Source organism: Platichthys flesus, chromosome 12 (genome assembly GCF_949316205.1).
Source record: "Platichthys flesus chromosome 12, fPlaFle2.1, whole genome shotgun sequence".
NCBI classification, from domain to species: domain Eukaryota; kingdom Metazoa; phylum Chordata; class Actinopteri; order Pleuronectiformes; family Pleuronectidae; genus Platichthys; species Platichthys flesus.
The window spans coordinates 8,141-28,107 of NC_084956.1; the positions used below are offsets into that span (position 1 = coordinate 8,141).

General features: G+C 43.5%; 1 long non-coding RNA gene across 1 annotated transcript; it reads left to right on the top strand.

Annotated features, from left to right (window-relative positions):
* The first annotated feature begins 14,048 nt into the window (after positions 1-14,048).
* LOC133966596 (uncharacterized) lies at positions 14,049-16,300 on the top strand. Its single transcript, XR_009923957.1, has 3 exons — positions 14,049-14,491; positions 15,140-15,210; positions 15,904-16,300. It is a non-coding gene; the product is annotated as an uncharacterized LOC133966596 (long non-coding RNA).
* The last annotated feature ends 3,667 nt before the right edge of the window (positions 16,301-19,967 follow it).

Here is a 19,967-nt window from a genome sequence, read left to right on the forward strand (position 1 = left end):
TGAGCGGTGTGTGAGTTTTACCCAGCTGTCCTATCAAAGTCGAGCAACAGAAGAGGCTCAAACCTTAAAGGATCCTAACTCCAGAGTCTCTTCTAGGACTGGAACTCAGAGCTGGAGACCAAAACCATAACCCGAATTCTAACCCTAACCAATGCCTGAACTCTGACCCTAACCAGTAAACCCGGTGCCTAAACCTAAGGCTTTGAACCCGATGCCTAAACCTAACCCTAACGTTAGAACTTAACCCTAACCATAACCTTAATCCTAACCATAACCATTTAAACCGATTGCCTAAACCTAACCAGTTGATCCTAAATAAAACTGTGAATCCTTTTCAAAATTACCTTACAATTAGATTACTATAAACTTAGTGGGACACACCCTGGGGTTTGATCAACCTCAGCGGGGCCTTCCTTGGGAGAGGGTGTCTGGTGGTAATGGCCGAAACATCCAATGACCCTGAGGTACACTACTGATGATGTGTCACCTAATATATAGATTTAGAAAAACAAAAAATAGCTAAAAATAGTCCAAATTGTTTTTTACAAACAAAATAATACAAAAACATGAAGTCAAAACAACTCCTTAAAAACTTCAATATAGGACAAAAACAAAAAAAGAAAATCAAAACCTATCAAATTAATAAAAAAGCACTTTCATCTAAAGACCAAACCTAAACTTACATTAGAAAACGAATAAGAAAACTATTACATGAAAACTACGGTTTAAAACCAATTCGGTAAAGGGGATATGTGAAGAAGGGGGAGTATTGATGACGTGCGTGGGCCAGTGCATTGCCTTTGGCTCCCTATTCCAAACCGCCCAGTCGTTGGATGAAGCGGGGGGAGTCATCGAGATAACTCCAAAAACCTAACCCAGCCCGTGCCATCGGATGAGCAAACTCTCTTTTTAAAAACGGTTTGCATATCCCCACCAAAACAATGAACACAAAGAAGGAATAAAGATGAATTGCCGAAACCATCTCAGAACCTGGAATCTACAATAAACTAAGATTCTTTATATATAAAAGAAACCAACAAGTTATACACATTAGATATAACAACACTTGGTTTAAAGATCATTTATTTTAAACTCTTAAAAATGTATCCTTTAATATTGAAAGTAAGACAATAATTTCAGATCCAAACAAACAGAGAAAATGGACACTAGATTTTGATCCTTCTTGCTCTCCTCTCTCCTCTCATAGAGTGGAGAAAGTAGGGGGAGGCAGGGTGTACAGCCCGGACCGGCGGAGGAGGGTTTAGCCCGGACAGGCTTCTCTCCTTGACCCTGCTTCCCTTGAAAAAATTATTTTTTTTCATATTGCAATTATAACTTTCCAATTTTTTTTAAATAATATTCAGAAAGGTGTTTTATTATGGGCACCTCCCAATCTGTACACACATAATCAATTGGAAATTGTCTGTCTTACAAGAATAAATATACCCACCCCAGCGATAAGAATTTAAATAGCTTTTTCAGTCAAATAAAACCCATAATTACTCAATTTTAAACCGATTAGATGGAATTCTCAGACGCCATTTTAGAAAATGGCCACGCCCCTTCGGCAATGCATGATGGGAGCACTTCCTGAAACTCTCCGTTTTTTTTGTTAAATATCTCTGGATATAAGCCACCAAAAATTAAGATGAGAGGATATTTACCATCCCAAAAGGGAGTTCTCTTAAGCAAGAGCGTGTTAGAGTATACAATTTAAAACTCAGAAAAAACCGTGACAAGAGTTGGACACACACAGACTATACCTGACCCACATGCACACAGCTGACTCTCATGGAGCAAATCCAAGATCAGTCTATTTTATTAAGACAAAAGCATGTCCTGGGGTCTTGCGGTGTATAGTGACACAGAGCAGTGCTTAGAGTTTAACACTGATTAGCATTTAGCCATTTAGCGCTTAGCTTCATAGCATGTAGCTACTTAGCGATTAGCTTCATAGCGTTTTGCTATTTCTCCAAAAACCGACAGAAGGATGAACCCGTTGCTCCAATTCCAGCTGACTCCTGAGCAGGATGTGAGTATTACCCAGCTGTTCTATCAAAGTCGAATAACAGAAGAGGCTTAAACCTGAAAGGATACTAACTCCAGAGTCTCTAATAGGACTTGGACTCAAAGCCAGAAGCCCGGTGAGCTTTAACAAGCTAAATAAAAAAGCTTAATAACATTTAGCTCTTGTTCAAAAACCGAGAGAAGGATGACCCCAGCTGACCCCTGAGCGGTGTGTGAGTTTTACCCAGCTGTCCTATCAAAGTCGAGCAACAGAAGAGGCTCAAACCTTAAAGGATCCTAACTCCAGAGTCTCTTCTAGGACTGGAACTCAGAGCTGGAGACCAAAACCATAACCCGAATTCTAACCCTAACCAATGCCTGAACTCTGACCCTAACCAGTAAACCCGGTGCCTAAACCTAAGGCTTTGAACCCGATGCCTAAACCTAACCCTAACGTTAGAACTTAACCCTAACCATAACCTTAATCCTAACCATAACCATTTAAACCGATTGCCTAAACCTAACCAGTTGATCCTAAATAAAACTGTGAATCCTTTTCAAAATTACCTTACAATTAGATTACTATAAACTTAGTGGGACACACCCTGGGGTTTGATCAACCTCAGCGGGGCCTTCCTTGGGAGAGGGTGTCTGGTGGTAATGGCCGAAACATCCAATGACCCTGAGGTACACTACTGATGATGTGTCACCTAATATATAGATTTAGAAAAACAAAAAATAGCTAAAAATAGTCCAAATTGTTTTTTACAAACAAAATAATACAAAAACATGAAGTCAAAACAACTCCTTAAAAACTTCAATATAGGACAAAAACAAAAAAAGAAAATCAAAACCTATCAAATTAATAAAAAAGCACTTTCATCTAAAGACCAAACCTAAACTTACATTAGAAAACGAATAAGAAAACTATTACATGAAAACTACGGTTTAAAACCAATTCGGTAAAGGGGATATGTGAAGAAGGGGGAGTATTGATGACGTGCGTGGGCCAGTGCATTGCCTTTGGCTCCCTATTCCAAACCGCCCAGTCGTTGGATGAAGCGGGGGGAGTCATCGAGATAACTCCAAAAACCTAACCCTAACCCTAACCCTAACCCTAACCCTAACCCTAACCCTAACCCTAACCCTAACCCCTAACCCCTAACCCTTAACCCCTAACCCCAACCCTAACCCTAACCCTAACCCTAACCCTAACCCTAACCCTAACCCTTCTCAGACAGACAAAATGATCCACCAGAGAAGGAGCATGGAAAAACCAGCTCCCACAGAGACCCACCATGGGGATAAACAGATGACTTAATTCAAACCGACTTACTTACCTGCCCTTGCCTGAAGAAGGAACAAAATATTCCGAAACGTCGCGACAGGGCCAGACTAAAGCTAAATTTGACTTACCTGATACTTACCTGACTAAGCTACGAACCCTTCCTCGGACGAGTGGAGAGAAATAATCACAAAAATGTATATTTGTAAATAGTTCGTGTGCTTGTATAACCAATTGTCAGTGTGAAATGACTGTATTATATCCGAATTTCTGGAACACTTAACTCTAATTTGAGAAGACAGTCATGACCCCCTAACTGAGGACTCTCCTTATTTCTAACCCTAACCAGGGACCCTCTATCCTAACCCTAACCACAGGGCCCCTTACCTAAACCTAACCTTGGACCCCTGAGCAAGGCAAAAAATCCTGGAAATACTTTACCCAACTACTCGAAGCAGGGATCTAAATGACGAACGGTCTAAAGTCGATGGACACAGTGTATGCAATCTAGACACAATTGAATACTCCACACCAGTTGGTTTCGTCAGTTTTAATTTGGAAGAGCATAAACAGACAGGAAGAAAGACCTCAAAAGAAGGCAAATTATTCCCTGCAATACCCCACCCAACTAGGATAAAAATGGTTACAGTAGAGGACAAGGCATCCCAAAAAAATACGTACCTGGAGCTTGTGATCTGGATTCATATAATATTGCTATTGTAGTTGGTTGAAAAATAAATTGGACCAGGTAGCACCCTGGAGTGAAGGACCGTGCACTTCCCCGCCACCTTTTTAAAGGAGGCGGGTTCATTTTCCCCTCACCTAACCCGCCAGTGCCTCCTCCAGGTTCTTGCTGCCTGGTTCCACAGTCCAGTTGATGGCAAAAAACTCAGCAATGGGGAGGAGCTAGAGTGGATATAAAAAGGTGTGCGATGCCCCATCCCTTTTCAGACAGACAAAATGATCCACCAGAGAAGGAGCATGGAAAAACCAGCTCCCACAGAGACCCACCATGGGGATAAACAGATGACTTAATTCAAACCGACTTACTTACCTGCCCTTGCCTGAAGAAGGAACAAAATATTCCGAAACGTCGCGACAGGGCCAGACTAAAGCTAAATTTGACTTACCTGATACTTACCTGACTAAGCTACGAACCCTTCCTCGGACGAGTGGAGAGAAATAATCACAAAAATGTATATTTGTAAATAGTTCGTGTGCTTGTATAACCAATTGTCAGTGTGAAATGACTGTATTATATCCGAATTTCTGGAACACTTAACTCTAATTTGAGAAGACAGTCATGACCCCCTAACTGAGGACTCTCCTTATTTCTAACCCTAACCAGGGACCCTCTATCCTAACCCTAACCACAGGGCCCCTTACCTAAACCTAACCTTGGACCCCTGAGCAAGGCAAAAAATCCTGGAAATACTTTACCCAACTACTCGAAGCAGGGATCTAAATGACGAACGGTCTAAAGTCGATGGACACAGTGTATGCAATCTAGACACAATTGAATACTCCACACCAGTTGGTTTCGTCAGTTTTAATTTGGAAGAGCATAAACAGACAGGAAGAAAGACCTCAAAAGAAGGCAAATTATTCCCTGCAATACCCCACCCAACTAGGATAAAAATGGTTACAGTAGAGGACAAGGCATCCCAAAAAAATACGTACCTGGAGCTTGTGATCTGGATTCATATAATATTGCTATTGTAGTTGGTTGAAAAATAAATTGGACCAGGTAGCACCCTGGAGTGAAGGACCGTGCACTTCCCCGCCACCTTTTTAAAGGAGGCGGGTTCATTTTCCCCTCACCTAACCCGCCAGTGCCTCCTCCAGGTTCTTGCTGCCTGGTTCCACAGTCCAGTTGATGGCAAAAAACTCAGCAATGGGGAGGAGCTAGAGTGGATATAAAAAGGTGTGCGATGCCCCATCCCTTCTCAGACAGACAAAATGATCCACCAGAGAAGGAGCATGGAAAAACCAGCTCCCACAGAGACCCACCATGGGGATAAACAGATGACTTAATTCAAACCGACTTACTTACCTGCCCTTGCCTGAAGAAGGAACAAAATATTCCGAAACGTCGCGACAGGGCCAGACTAAAGCTAAATTTGACTTACCTGATACTTACCTGACTAAGCTACGAACCCTTCCTCGGACGAGTGGAGAGAAATAATCACAAAAATGTATATTTGTAAATAGTTCGTGTGCTTGTATAACCAATTGTCAGTGTGAAATGACTGTATTATATCCGAATTTCTGGAACACTTAACTCTAATTTGAGAAGACAGTCATGACCCCCTAACTGAGGACTCTCCTTATTTCTAACCCTAACCAGGGACCCTCTATCCTAACCCTAACCACAGGGCCCCTTACCTAAACCTAACCTTGGACCCCTGAGCAAGGCAAAAAATCCTGGAAATACTTTACCCAACTACTCGAAGCAGGGATCTAAATGACGAACGGTCTAAAGTCGATGGACACAGTGTATGCAATCTAGACACAATTGAATACTCCACACCAGTTGGTTTCGTCAGTTTTAATTTGGAAGAGCATAAACAGACAGGAAGAAAGACCTCAAAAGAAGGCAAATTATTCCCTGCAATACCCCACCCAACTAGGATAAAAATGGTTACAGTAGAGGACAAGGCATCCCAAAAAAATACGTACCTGGAGCTTGTGATCTGGATTCATATAATATTGCTATTGTAGTTGGTTGAAAAATAAATTGGACCAGGTAGCACCCTGGAGTGAAGGACCGTGCACTTCCCCGCCACCTTTTTAAAGGAGGCGGGTTCATTTTCCCCTCACCTAACCCGCCAGTGCCTCCTCCAGGTTCTTGCTGCCTGGTTCCACAGTCCAGTTGATGGCAAAAAACTCAGCAATGGGGAGGAGCTAGAGTGGATATAAAAAGGTGTGCGATGCCCCATCCCTTCTCAGACAGACAAAATGATCCACCAGAGAAGGAGCATGGAAAAACCAGCTCCCACAGAGACCCACCATGGGGATAAACAGATGACTTAATTCAAACCGACTTACTTACCTGCCCTTGCCTGAAGAAGGAACAAAATATTCCGAAACGTCGCGACAGGGCCAGACTAAAGCTAAATTTGACTTACCTGATACTTACCTGACTAAGCTACGAACCCTTCCTCGGACGAGTGGAGAGAAATAATCACAAAAATGTATATTTGTAAATAGTTCGTGTGCTTGTATAACCAATTGTCAGTGTGAAATGACTGTATTATATCCGAATTTCTGGAACACTTAACTCTAATTTGAGAAGACAGTCATGACCCCCTAACTGAGGACTCTCCTTATTTCTAACCCTAACCAGGGACCCTCTATCCTAACCCTAACCACAGGGCCCCTTACCTAAACCTAACCTTGGACCCCTGAGCAAGGCAAAAAATCCTGGAAATACTTTACCCAACTACTCGAAGCAGGGATCTAAATGACGAACGGTCTAAAGTCGATGGACACAGTGTATGCAATCTAGACACAATTGAATACTCCACACCAGTTGGTTTCGTCAGTTTTAATTTGGAAGAGCATAAACAGACAGGAAGAAAGACCTCAAAAGAAGGCAAATTATTCCCTGCAATACCCCACCCAACTAGGATAAAAATGGTTACAGTAGAGGACAAGGCATCCCAAAAAAATACGTACCTGGAGCTTGTGATCTGGATTCATATAATATTGCTATTGTAGTTGGTTGAAAAATAAATTGGACCAGGTAGCACCCTGGAGTGAAGGACCGTGCACTTCCCCGCCACCTTTTTAAAGGAGGCGGGTTCATTTTCCCCTCACCTAACCCGCCAGTGCCTCCTCCAGGTTCTTGCTGCCTGGTTCCACAGTCCAGTTGATGGCAAAAAACTCAGCAATGGGGAGGAGCTAGAGTGGATATAAAAAGGTGTGCGATGCCCCATCCCTTCTCAGACAGACAAAATGATCCACCAGAGAAGGAGCATGGAAAAACCAGCTCCCACAGAGACCCACCATGGGGATAAACAGATGACTTAATTCAAACCGACTTACTTACCTGCCCTTGCCTGAAGAAGGAACAAAATATTCCGAAACGTCGCGACAGGGCCAGACTAAAGCTAAATTTGACTTACCTGATACTTACCTGACTAAGCTACGAACCCTTCCTCGGACGAGTGGAGAGAAATAATCACAAAAATGTATATTTGTAAATAGTTCGTGTGCTTGTATAACCAATTGTCAGTGTGAAATGACTGTATTATATCCGAATTTCTGGAACACTTAACTCTAATTTGAGAAGACAGTCATGACCCCCTAACTGAGGACTCTCCTTATTTCTAACCCTAACCAGGGACCCTCTATCCTAACCCTAACCACAGGGCCCCTTACCTAAACCTAACCTTGGACCCCTGAGCAAGGCAAAAAATCCTGGAAATACTTTACCCAACTACTCGAAGCAGGGATCTAAATGACGAACGGTCTAAAGTCGATGGACACAGTGTATGCAATCTAGACACAATTGAATACTCCACACCAGTTGGTTTCGTCAGTTTTAATTTGGAAGAGCATAAACAGACAGGAAGAAAGACCTCAAAAGAAGGCAAATTATTCCCTGCAATACCCCACCCAACTAGGATAAAAATGGTTACAGTAGAGGACAAGGCATCCCAAAAAAATACGTACCTGGAGCTTGTGATCTGGATTCATATAATATTGCTATTGTAGTTGGTTGAAAAATAAATTGGACCAGGTAGCACCCTGGAGTGAAGGACCGTGCACTTCCCCGCCACCTTTTTAAAGGAGGCGGGTTCATTTTCCCCTCACCTAACCCGCCAGTGCCTCCTCCAGGTTCTTGCTGCCTGGTTCCACAGTCCAGTTGATGGCAAAAAACTCAGCAATGGGGAGGAGCTAGAGTGGATATAAAAAGGTGTGCGATGCCCCATCCCTTCTCAGACAGACAAAATGATCCACCAGAGAAGGAGCATGGAAAAACCAGCTCCCACAGAGACCCACCATGGGGATAAACAGATGACTTAATTCAAACCGACTTACTTACCTGCCCTTGCCTGAAGAAGGAACAAAATATTCCGAAACGTCGCGACAGGGCCAGACTAAAGCTAAATTTGACTTACCTGATACTTACCTGACTAAGCTACGAACCCTTCCTCGGACGAGTGGAGAGAAATAATCACAAAAATGTATATTTGTAAATAGTTCGTGTGCTTGTATAACCAATTGTCAGTGTGAAATGACTGTATTATATCCGAATTTCTGGAACACTTAACTCTAATTTGAGAAGACAGTCATGACCCCCTAACTGAGGACTCTCCTTATTTCTAACCCTAACCAGGGACCCTCTATCCTAACCCTAACCACAGGGCCCCTTACCTAAACCTAACCTTGGACCCCTGAGCAAGGCAAAAAATCCTGGAAATACTTTACCCAACTACTCGAAGCAGGGATCTAAATGACGAACGGTCTAAAGTCGATGGACACAGTGTATGCAATCTAGACACAATTGAATACTCCACACCAGTTGGTTTCGTCAGTTTTAATTTGGAAGAGCATAAACAGACAGGAAGAAAGACCTCAAAAGAAGGCAAATTATTCCCTGCAATACCCCACCCAACTAGGATAAAAATGGTTACAGTAGAGGACAAGGCATCCCAAAAAAATACGTACCTGGAGCTTGTGATCTGGATTCATATAATATTGCTATTGTAGTTGGTTGAAAAATAAATTGGACCAGGTAGCACCCTGGAGTGAAGGACCGTGCACTTCCCCGCCACCTTTTTAAAGGAGGCGGGTTCATTTTCCCCTCACCTAACCCGCCAGTGCCTCCTCCAGGTTCTTGCTGCCTGGTTCCACAGTCCAGTTGATGGCAAAAAACTCAGCAATGGGGAGGAGCTAGAGTGGATATAAAAAGGTGTGCGATGCCCCATCCCTTCTCAGACAGACAAAATGATCCACCAGAGAAGGAGCATGGAAAAACCAGCTCCCACAGAGACCCACCATGGGGATAAACAGATGACTTAATTCAAACCGACTTACTTACCTGCCCTTGCCTGAAGAAGGAACAAAATATTCCGAAACGTCGCGACAGGGCCAGACTAAAGCTAAATTTGACTTACCTGATACTTACCTGACTAAGCTACGAACCCTTCCTCGGACGAGTGGAGAGAAATAATCACAAAAATGTATATTTGTAAATAGTTCGTGTGCTTGTATAACCAATTGTCAGTGTGAAATGACTGTATTATATCCGAATTTCTGGAACACTTAACTCTAATTTGAGAAGACAGTCATGACCCCCTAACTGAGGACTCTCCTTATTTCTAACCCTAACCAGGGACCCTCTATCCTAACCCTAACCACAGGGCCCCTTACCTAAACCTAACCTTGGACCCCTGAGCAAGGCAAAAAATCCTGGAAATACTTTACCCAACTACTCGAAGCAGGGATCTAAATGACGAACGGTCTAAAGTCGATGGACACAGTGTATGCAATCTAGACACAATTGAATACTCCACACCAGTTGGTTTCGTCAGTTTTAATTTGGAAGAGCATAAACAGACAGGAAGAAAGACCTCAAAAGAAGGCAAATTATTCCCTGCAATACCCCACCCAACTAGGATAAAAATGGTTACAGTAGAGGACAAGGCATCCCAAAAAAATACGTACCTGGAGCTTGTGATCTGGATTCATATAATATTGCTATTGTAGTTGGTTGAAAAATAAATTGGACCAGGTAGCACCCTGGAGTGAAGGACCGTGCACTTCCCCGCCACCTTTTTAAAGGAGGCGGGTTCATTTTCCCCTCACCTAACCCTAACCCTAACCCTAACCCTAACCCTAACCCTAACCCTAACCCTAACCCTAACCCAATACAACAGAAGGTTAAAGATCATCAGTTATTTCTATAATAAACCGGACCACATTCAGACACCCTTCATTCACAGGTCTAATTGGGAACCCACCACGGCTCAATCACACACAGCCACAATAAACCTGGTGCAAAAGAACAAACAGGCCCTGCGTTATTACCGGCCCCCAGGGGACGTTGTTGACAACCTCTCGGGGCCTGAACGCAGGGCCTTAGAAGAACTTACCCAAAATCCTAATATTATCATTAAACCCGCGGACAAAGGTTCAAAAATAGTCATTATGGATAGACAGCAGTATTTACTGGAGGCAAATAGACAACTCTCAAACACCACACATTATAAACCCATTCCGTCAGACCTACAAAGTCAAACCCAACCACTCCTCCGTAGTATTATACAAACTTTATATGACAATAAAACCATTAACCACAAGCAAAAAATCTACCTGTTTGGCCCCGACCAACCCCGCCCCCGCCAGTTCTATCTATTACCCAAAATCCACAAGGAACCCCCATCATGGACCGTACCCTATGAGGTTCCTCCCGGCAGACCAATAGTCTCAGATTGCAATAGTACATCATACCATATCTCAGAATACATCGAACATTTCCTTGGACCCCTTTCCAATAAACACCCAAGTTACATCAAGGACACTTATCATTTTATAGATACCATCCGGCCCATGGTTGTTCCAAATCAGTCATACTTATTTACAATCGACATAGACAGTCTATACACAAATATCAATACACAAATCGGTATCAAGGCTATAATATCCAACTTCAATAACAACCCCGACAACAATAGACCGGACAAAGAAATTATTCAACTCCTTACCATCTGCCTCAACAATAACGACTTTTCATTCAATAACAAACAATTCCTGCAAATCCACGGAACGGCCATGGGTCAGCGATACGCCCCGTCATATGCAAACATTTACCTGAGCGAGTGGGAGCGAGAGGCATTGGCCAAGTGCACCCACAAACCCCTCACCTACCTCAGATTTTTAGATGACATTTTTGGAATATGGCAACATGACATTTCTTTATTTTCTGATTTCATTGACACATTGAATAGCCACCATCAGTCTATTAAAGTTAAGTACATCATAGATCCACTACAAGTTAATTTTTTAGATACAACTGTTTTTTTTGACCGGTCAAAAAACTTGTCATACTCACAACTACTTACCAAAGTTTACTTTAAAACAACAGACACACACGCCCTTCTCCATAAAACTAGCTATCATCCGAAACACACATTTAAAGGCATTATTAAATCTCAAATCATCCGTTTTCACAGAATATCATCCCGTGTAATAGACCTGCATTCTTCCATCTCCATTCTATTTTGTAGTCTCAGGTCTAGGGGCTACTCCAAACGCTTCCTCCGCCATATCAAGACCAGCACTTTGGCGTCTCTCGCTCCCACTCGCTCCATTCCCCGGATTGCTCCACCCCGTGTCCCGGTACCATTCATATCTACCTTCTCACATAGAATCAAAGGTTTACATAACATCATCAAACAGAACTTCATTCATACTCAAACCCTACAGCCGGCTTTCCAAAATCACGTCATCATATCAGCTTACAGGAAAAACAAAAACCTCCACAGTTTACTAATAAGGTCAAAATACTCTGATAACAAACCACCAACACAAACACAATACCACACACACTATAAAAACAGAAAATTTATTTCAAACCCTCACAGCAATACAGCATTCCCCACATTAGGTACATTTACACTCCACACCACCAACGTCATTTACATCATTACATGCACCACCTGCAATAAACATTATATCGGGGAAACAAAACACTCCATACTCACCCGATTAAAACAACACATATATAACATTGGGGAAGGCAAGTTAACCACCCCCCTCATTAACCATTTTCAGCTCCACTCCGTCAATAATCTTATAATCTCTGGTCTAGAATCAGAAGACCATTGGACCATTGGGCAGAGAAAGAGGACAGAAAAATTATGGATTTTTAAATTAGGTACAATCACGCCAACAGGCCTCAATGACAATTAATTACACTCATAGGACACCCACCCGACAATCAGTTTAAATTTCCCTCTCATGTAGTCTTCCTTATCAACTCCCCCGTGTTTTCCCCTTTCCCCCTCCCCCCTTTTGTTTTTTTTCCCTCTACAACCAGCCGTGCTGCCTGGGTCCACTCAGGCCCCCCAAGGCACCAATTTAACACACATGCCTCGGGGGGAATCGAACTAGGATTCTCTGGGCCAGGGGCGTCATCTCTGCCACTACACCATTATTCATTTTACAATTTTGTTTCCATAAATCCCCAATTTTCATTAGTCTATGTTACTCCAGTAATAAAATACCACCTTCATAGATAAAATTAATCCCCAACCAGGTTTACTTAGTTTTTTAATTTTATTTTCCTCCATAAAATTTAGACAGAATGACGCCCAACAAATACTCCAACCCAGGCAGCAACCGTATTCATCCTTTCTCTGTCCCATGGTCCTTGCAGACGTGCTCTGCCTGGGGATCATACCCTGGTCCCCCGTTAGAGGGAGCGGAGCTCCTCCAACCGTGCCACCACTTTAAGATCAATAGGCCAGTGCAAATAAACCATACTCATGAACCCTGAACTCTAACCCTAACCCAACCCTAACCCAGCCCGTGCCATTGATCTTGACACACAACCCGCTTTACAACTACTATACATTTTTATTTTTATACATAAAAAAATATATATCGTATTTTCGAAGAAACGACTGTTCAGACAAAAATTGACCCTGGTCCTAGCCCCAGGTCTGGGGGGTTTTGAACCCAGGTCCTCCACATGAGAGACCGAGAGCTATCCTGGTAGGCCAAACACTGTCTTAAAACATCTAGCCAGAATACAGACATTTTTCTCTCTCTATTTTCCAGCCACCACCCCCTAAGGGAACCAATCGTGTGGGACAACAACTTTCCCTCCAAGATTCAAATATATTGGAGGGAAACCATACAAAATGGCCTACCCTCCTAGCCCTATCACAACAGACCTACTCACAACACTACTTACTGATTGGTGGTTTGAGCCTTGGGGGAGGGGCACACATCCCCTCCTCCAACACTTTATAACCACCAGAGCTGTCGGTCTTGTCCACACATCCTCTGAAGAAGCATCGACCAATGCGAAACGTCAGGATCCTAAATACTACTCAACGGTACGTCAGCTTAGACTCTTTTATCTTTTAAAACTCTGGTTTTAAAGCAGCCTTGCTTTTTAACTATTAGAAGATTTGTTTTTAACTATTAAAGCTAGTTTTTTGAATGTCCTGGGGGGCTGCTGCCTGAGGCCTTCCTTATGCTTAAAACAATTGACTCTTTCCACACTCTGGTATTTAAACAGCCTTGCTTTTAACCAGTTGGGTCTTTTGTTTTTGCCTTTTAACTAAGCCACTCGTTCCAAAAACACCCTGAGTGGCTTTTGCCTTAAGCCTTTCCCCGTTTTTATTAAGCAATAGACTCCTATCCTCTAAAAAACTCTGGTTTTAAAGCAGCCTGGCTTTTAACCAGTTGGAGTATTGTCTTTTTTTGGTTTTTGGACTAAAAAGCTATCGGTTTTAAACAGAGCTTAGAACATCAAACAATAGACTCCTATCTTCTAAAAACTCTGGTTTTAAAGCAGCCTGGCTTTTTACCAGTTGGAGTATTGTCTTTTTGATTTTTTTGCTTTTTGATTCTTTGTTTTTTGGACTAAAAAGCTACTAGTTTTCAACAAAGCTTAGAGCACTAAACATCCTGAGGGACTTCTGCCTAAGCCTCTCCCCCCATTTTTTTAAACAACACTCCTATCTTTTAAACTCTGGTTTTAAGCGGCCTTGCTTTTACCAGTAGGAGTTTTGTATCTGATATTGCTTTTAATTTATTTTTTTCTTGTGATCCTCCTCCCGGCTGGGACGAGGTTATCAGAGACTTATTTCCTAAAAATCCTTTTTTGGAAAACTTATTAATTAATTATTTTTCTGGAGACCTCCCCCCCGCTCTTGGTTATACTGAGACGTTTTTTTTGGAGTTCCCTTCTTTTACTAGGATACACCTGGAACTCATCCTCATCCTCCTGGACCACTGCCCAACACCAACCCAGCTCCAACTTGGGAGGCCCAGCCAACTACTGGACCAAGGAGACCTACACTACCAGGGATACCCACCAGGCAACAACCAAAGGCACCTGAACCCCATTCTGCTGGACCACTGCCTTAAACGTCACCCCAGCTCCAACTAGGAAGGCCGAGGAACAAGCCATCAGCCATTTACTGGACAAAGGTGACCTCCAACTACACTACCAGGGTAAGAGCCCCCTCCAGTGACTTTTAAAATGTTTTTTAACAGAGCAAAGCCCGTACCGATGAGTGGTCTAGGACACAGGCCACAGCTCACACACACACACACAAACACAGCCCCACAACCCCTGATGTCTGTAAACACACACTCAGCTTCACAATACAAACACAACAATACACGCCGGTTAACAAACATGAACACAGCACCCACCAACACATGGAATCAGGTACCGGACCCAGCCACCCGCACCGCTTCTAAACAAATATTTCAATTAATACAGGCTATACACCACAAACACACAACAGATAATTCAATCACCACCAACACTTTCCCACCTGGGATGATGCGTCAGGTCACCAGACTGACGGACTTCATCAAACCGGCCACACCATCAGACACCACACGTCACAAGATCAAAAACAATACGGACAACTGGATGAAAACAAACATGGCTATATTACGGGAACATTACACCAATACAATACATACCCTCGGCCACACACCACACAACCCCATAGCGTTTCAAATAGCTACCGGATGGGCTAGGAAGCGGTATGGCCAGAGACTCCGGGCGGACACCATCAAGGCAACAGAAGGTATACTGCAACGTAACATCATTAAGAACAATAAAACTTTTCTCAACCCTAAGAGCAGGTTGGAGGGCTCCCTCTCCACCATCCCGGAATTATCCGATGAAGAGGAATTCCCACCACTACCAGTCATCAGTAAGTTACCCCCTGCATTTCAGCCCTTTCCAATTCAACAGCCCCGGACACCACTACTCCCCACCCCCACCCAGTGCCAGACAACACTGGATGGCCTACAACCGCAACCTCAACGACCCAGACATGACCACCCATACCAGACCAACAGACAGAAGACATTCCCCTTACCCCAAACCAGGCCCCCCCTACAACCGACACTACCTGACCACCCCATACCCAAACCAAGACGAAAACCACTGTACGGACTTCCGACCTACCCAATATATAACAAGGGCCCTCTACAAACACAGAGGGCACCTCTACATCTGACTACAAGACAAACCCCTCCTGACCCAAACACCTCCACCCCTCCCTCAGTGAGGGGCAAGAAAGTAGTCTCCTGGGGACCCGAACCGGTCTCCCAGGGGGCAGAAATCATCTCAAAACCCAACCCCAAACTCTCCCCCATCCTACCGACAGTGACTAGACGGAAAACCCCTATGACACGACTACCCCTAAGCCCCAGTACCCCCGACTCACCTACTATCAGTACAGGAAGACGGACACAGCAAACAGAAGTCCTAATTCATCCAGTACCAGACACACAAAACAATACCCTAGAACTACAGTCCATATCACTCAACACCCACAGTTATTCAAATGTTTCAACCATCAACCTTGATACCATTTCCTCTCCCCCTTCTACACCCACAGGTGTTGCTGGTCCCCGGACTGGCACAATGGAACAGCGAGGAGCCCCGACAACCATAACGGGAGGGTCACCTAACATGATGAGCGGGCAATTAAAGGCTAATATTGCCACTCAAGCCGTATCTGAGACCTCCCTACCACTTCTCCGCGGAAGTCCACCTCCCACTTGTGCCGTTCGGGGGTCCAGCACACCTCCACCCCCCGAGGATAGCCCCACAGGACCCTCCTCCACCTCCTCCCCATTCAGCCTACCACCACACACTCCCACATCAGGTAAATACCATCCCACATCACACATCGCCCGACACACCAGGAAACTCCAGGACTGGTCTTTCAAAAGCCGTAGACCAGTCCTGGTGTTGGGGGATTCCAACATCAATCGAATCCCCCCCCACAACAACCCAGACTTACAATTAGACAGCTACCCGGGGGCTAACATGTACCACTTTTTAAAGATATGTGAAAAAACGGTACCCAACCCCAACACAAAAATAGTGGTCCTCTCCATTGGGATCAATAATAAGGACCAGGACCCCAGGCAGACTTCCTGCAAACAGTTAAAATCTCTATACAAACAGGCCCAACTTGCCTTCCCTAATGCCGACATCTACTTCCCTATCATAAACTTCTCAGACAACCTCAGCGTTAAACAACAGTACAATTTAAAATACATCAACAACACAATAGCCACATACTTCCCATTTTTAGCAGAGATCCCTCACGACACATTTGTAACAGAAAAGGACAACATCCATTGGAAGCCGGCTACCGCGCAACTCATTTTCGATTACTGGCTCAAACAGTTAAATTTATAGTAAGACCCAAACCCAAACCGGGCACAAACGCCACCCCTAACCCTAACCCTAACCCTAAACCTTCTAATCCCAACCCTAACCCTAACCCTAACCCTAACCTTAACCCCAACCCCAACCCTAATCCTAACCCTAACCCTAACCCTCCAAACCCTATGCCCCATACTGACCCTGCAGTCGACTTGGGGTGGAGCTCTACAGCAAACATACTTAACTTATCCACACTATTTACTCCAACTTCAGATCAGATCCGGTTATTGGAAAGGGGTCTTTCATTCATCCCACGCCCATTACAGTTTGACTGGGAGGAATTTCATAGGGATTTACACCAATACAACAGAAGGTTAAAGATCATCAGTTATTTCTATAATAAACCGGACCACATTCAGACACCCTTCATTCACAGGTCTAATTGGGAACCCACCACGGCTCAATCACACACAGCCACAATAAACCTGGTGCAAAAGAACAAACAGGCCCTGCGTTATTACCGGCCCCCAGGGGACGTTGTTGACAACCTCTCGGGGCCTGAACGCAGGGCCTTAGAAGAACTTACCCAAAATCCTAATATTATCATTAAACCCGCGGACAAAGGTTCAAAAATAGTCATTATGGATAGACAGCAGTATTTACTGGAGGCAAATAGACAACTCTCAAACACCACACATTATAAACCCATTCCGTCAGACCTACAAAGTCAAACCCAACCACTCCTCCGTAGTATTATACAAACTTTATATGACAATAAAACCATTAACCACAAGCAAAAAATCTACCTGTTTGGCCCCGACCAACCCCGCCCCCGCCAGTTCTATCTATTACCCAAAATCCACAAGGAACCCCCATCATGGACCGTACCCTATGAGGTTCCTCCCGGCAGACCAATAGTCTCAGATTGCAATAGTACATCATACCATATCTCAGAATACATCGAACATTTCCTTGGACCCCTTTCCAATAAACACCCAAGTTACATCAAGGACACTTATCATTTTATAGATACCATCCGGCCCATGGTTGTTCCAAATCAGTCATACTTATTTACAATCGACATAGACAGTCTATACACAAATATCAATACACAAATCGGTATCAAGGCTATAATATCCAACTTCAATAACAACCCCGACAACAATAGACCGGACAAAGAAATTATTCAACTCCTTACCATCTGCCTCAACAATAACGACTTTTCATTCAATAACAAACAATTCCTGCAAATCCACGGAACGGCCATGGGTCAGCGATACGCCCCGTCATATGCAAACATTTACCTGAGCGAGTGGGAGCGAGAGGCATTGGCCAAGTGCACCCACAAACCCCTCACCTACCTCAGATTTTTAGATGACATTTTTGGAATATGGCAACATGACATTTCTTTATTTTCTGATTTCATTGACACATTGAATAGCCACCATCAGTCTATTAAAGTTAAGTACATCATAGATCCACTACAAGTTAATTTTTTAGATACAACTGTTTTTTTTGACCGGTCAAAAAACTTGTCATACTCACAACTACTTACCAAAGTTTACTTTAAAACAACAGACACACACGCCCTTCTCCATAAAACTAGCTATCATCCGAAACACACATTTAAAGGCATTATTAAATCTCAAATCATCCGTTTTCACAGAATATCATCCCGTGTAATAGACCTGCATTCTTCCATCTCCATTCTATTTTGTAGTCTCAGGTCTAGGGGCTACTCCAAACGCTTCCTCCGCCATATCAAGACCAGCACTTTGGCGTCTCTCGCTCCCACTCGCTCCATTCCCCGGATTGCTCCACCCCGTGTCCCGGTACCATTCATATCTACCTTCTCACATAGAATCAAAGGTTTACATAACATCATCAAACAGAACTTCATTCATACTCAAACCCTACAGCCGGCTTTCCAAAATCACGTCATCATATCAGCTTACAGGAAAAACAAAAACCTCCACAGTTTACTAATAAGGTCAAAATACTCTGATAACAAACCACCAACACAAACACAATACCACACACACTATAAAAACAGAAAATTTATTTCAAACCCTCACAGCAATACAGCATTCCCCACATTAGGTACATTTACACTCCACACCACCAACGTCATTTACATCATTACATGCACCACCTGCAATAAACATTATATCGGGGAAACAAAACACTCCATACTCACCCGATTAAAACAACACATATATAACATTGGGGAAGGCAAGTTAACCACCCCCCTCATTAACCATTTTCAGCTCCACTCCGTCAATAATCTTATAATCTCTGGTCTAGAATCAGAAGACCATTGGACCATTGGGCAGAGAAAGAGGACAGAAAAATTATGGATTTTTAAATTAGGTACAATCACGCCAACAGGCCTCAATGACAATTAATTACACTCATAGGACACCCACCCGACAATCAGTTTAAATTTCCCTCTCATGTAGTCTTCCTTATCAACTCCCCCGTGTTTTCCCCTTTCCCCCTCCCCCCTTTTGTTTTTTTTCCCTCTACAACCAGCCGTGCTGCCTGGGTCCACTCAGGCCCCCCAAGGCACCAATTTAACACACATGCCTCGGGGGGAATCGAACTAGGATTCTCTGGGCCAGGGGCGTCATCTCTGCCACTACACCATTATTCATTTTACAATTTTGTTTCCATAAATCCCCAATTTTCATTAGTCTATGTTACTCCAGTAATAAAATACCACCTTCATAGATAAAATTAATCCCCAACCAGGTTTACTTAGTTTTTTAATTTTATTTTCCTCCATAAAATTTAGACAGAATGACGCCCAACAAATACTCCAACCCAGGCAGCAACCGTATTCATCCTTTCTCTGTCCCATGGTCCTTGCAGACGTGCTCTGCCTGGGGATCATACCCTGGTCCCCCGTTAGAGGGAGCGGAGCTCCTCCAACCGTGCCACCACTTTAAGATCAATAGGCCAGTGCAAATAAACCATACTCATGAACCCTGAACTCTAACCCTAACCCAACCCTAACCCAGCCCGTGCCATTGATCTTGACACACAACCCGCTTTACAACTACTATACATTTTTATTTTTATACATAAAAAAATATATATCGTATTTTCGAAGAAACGACTGTTCAGACAAAAATTGACCCTGGTCCTAGCCCCAGGTCTGGGGGGTTTTGAACCCAGGTCCTCCACATGAGAGACCGAGAGCTATCAGAACCTAAACCCTAACCCTAACCTAGGCCCCAATCCTAACCCTAACCCAACCCAGTTCCTAAACCCTAACCCTAACCC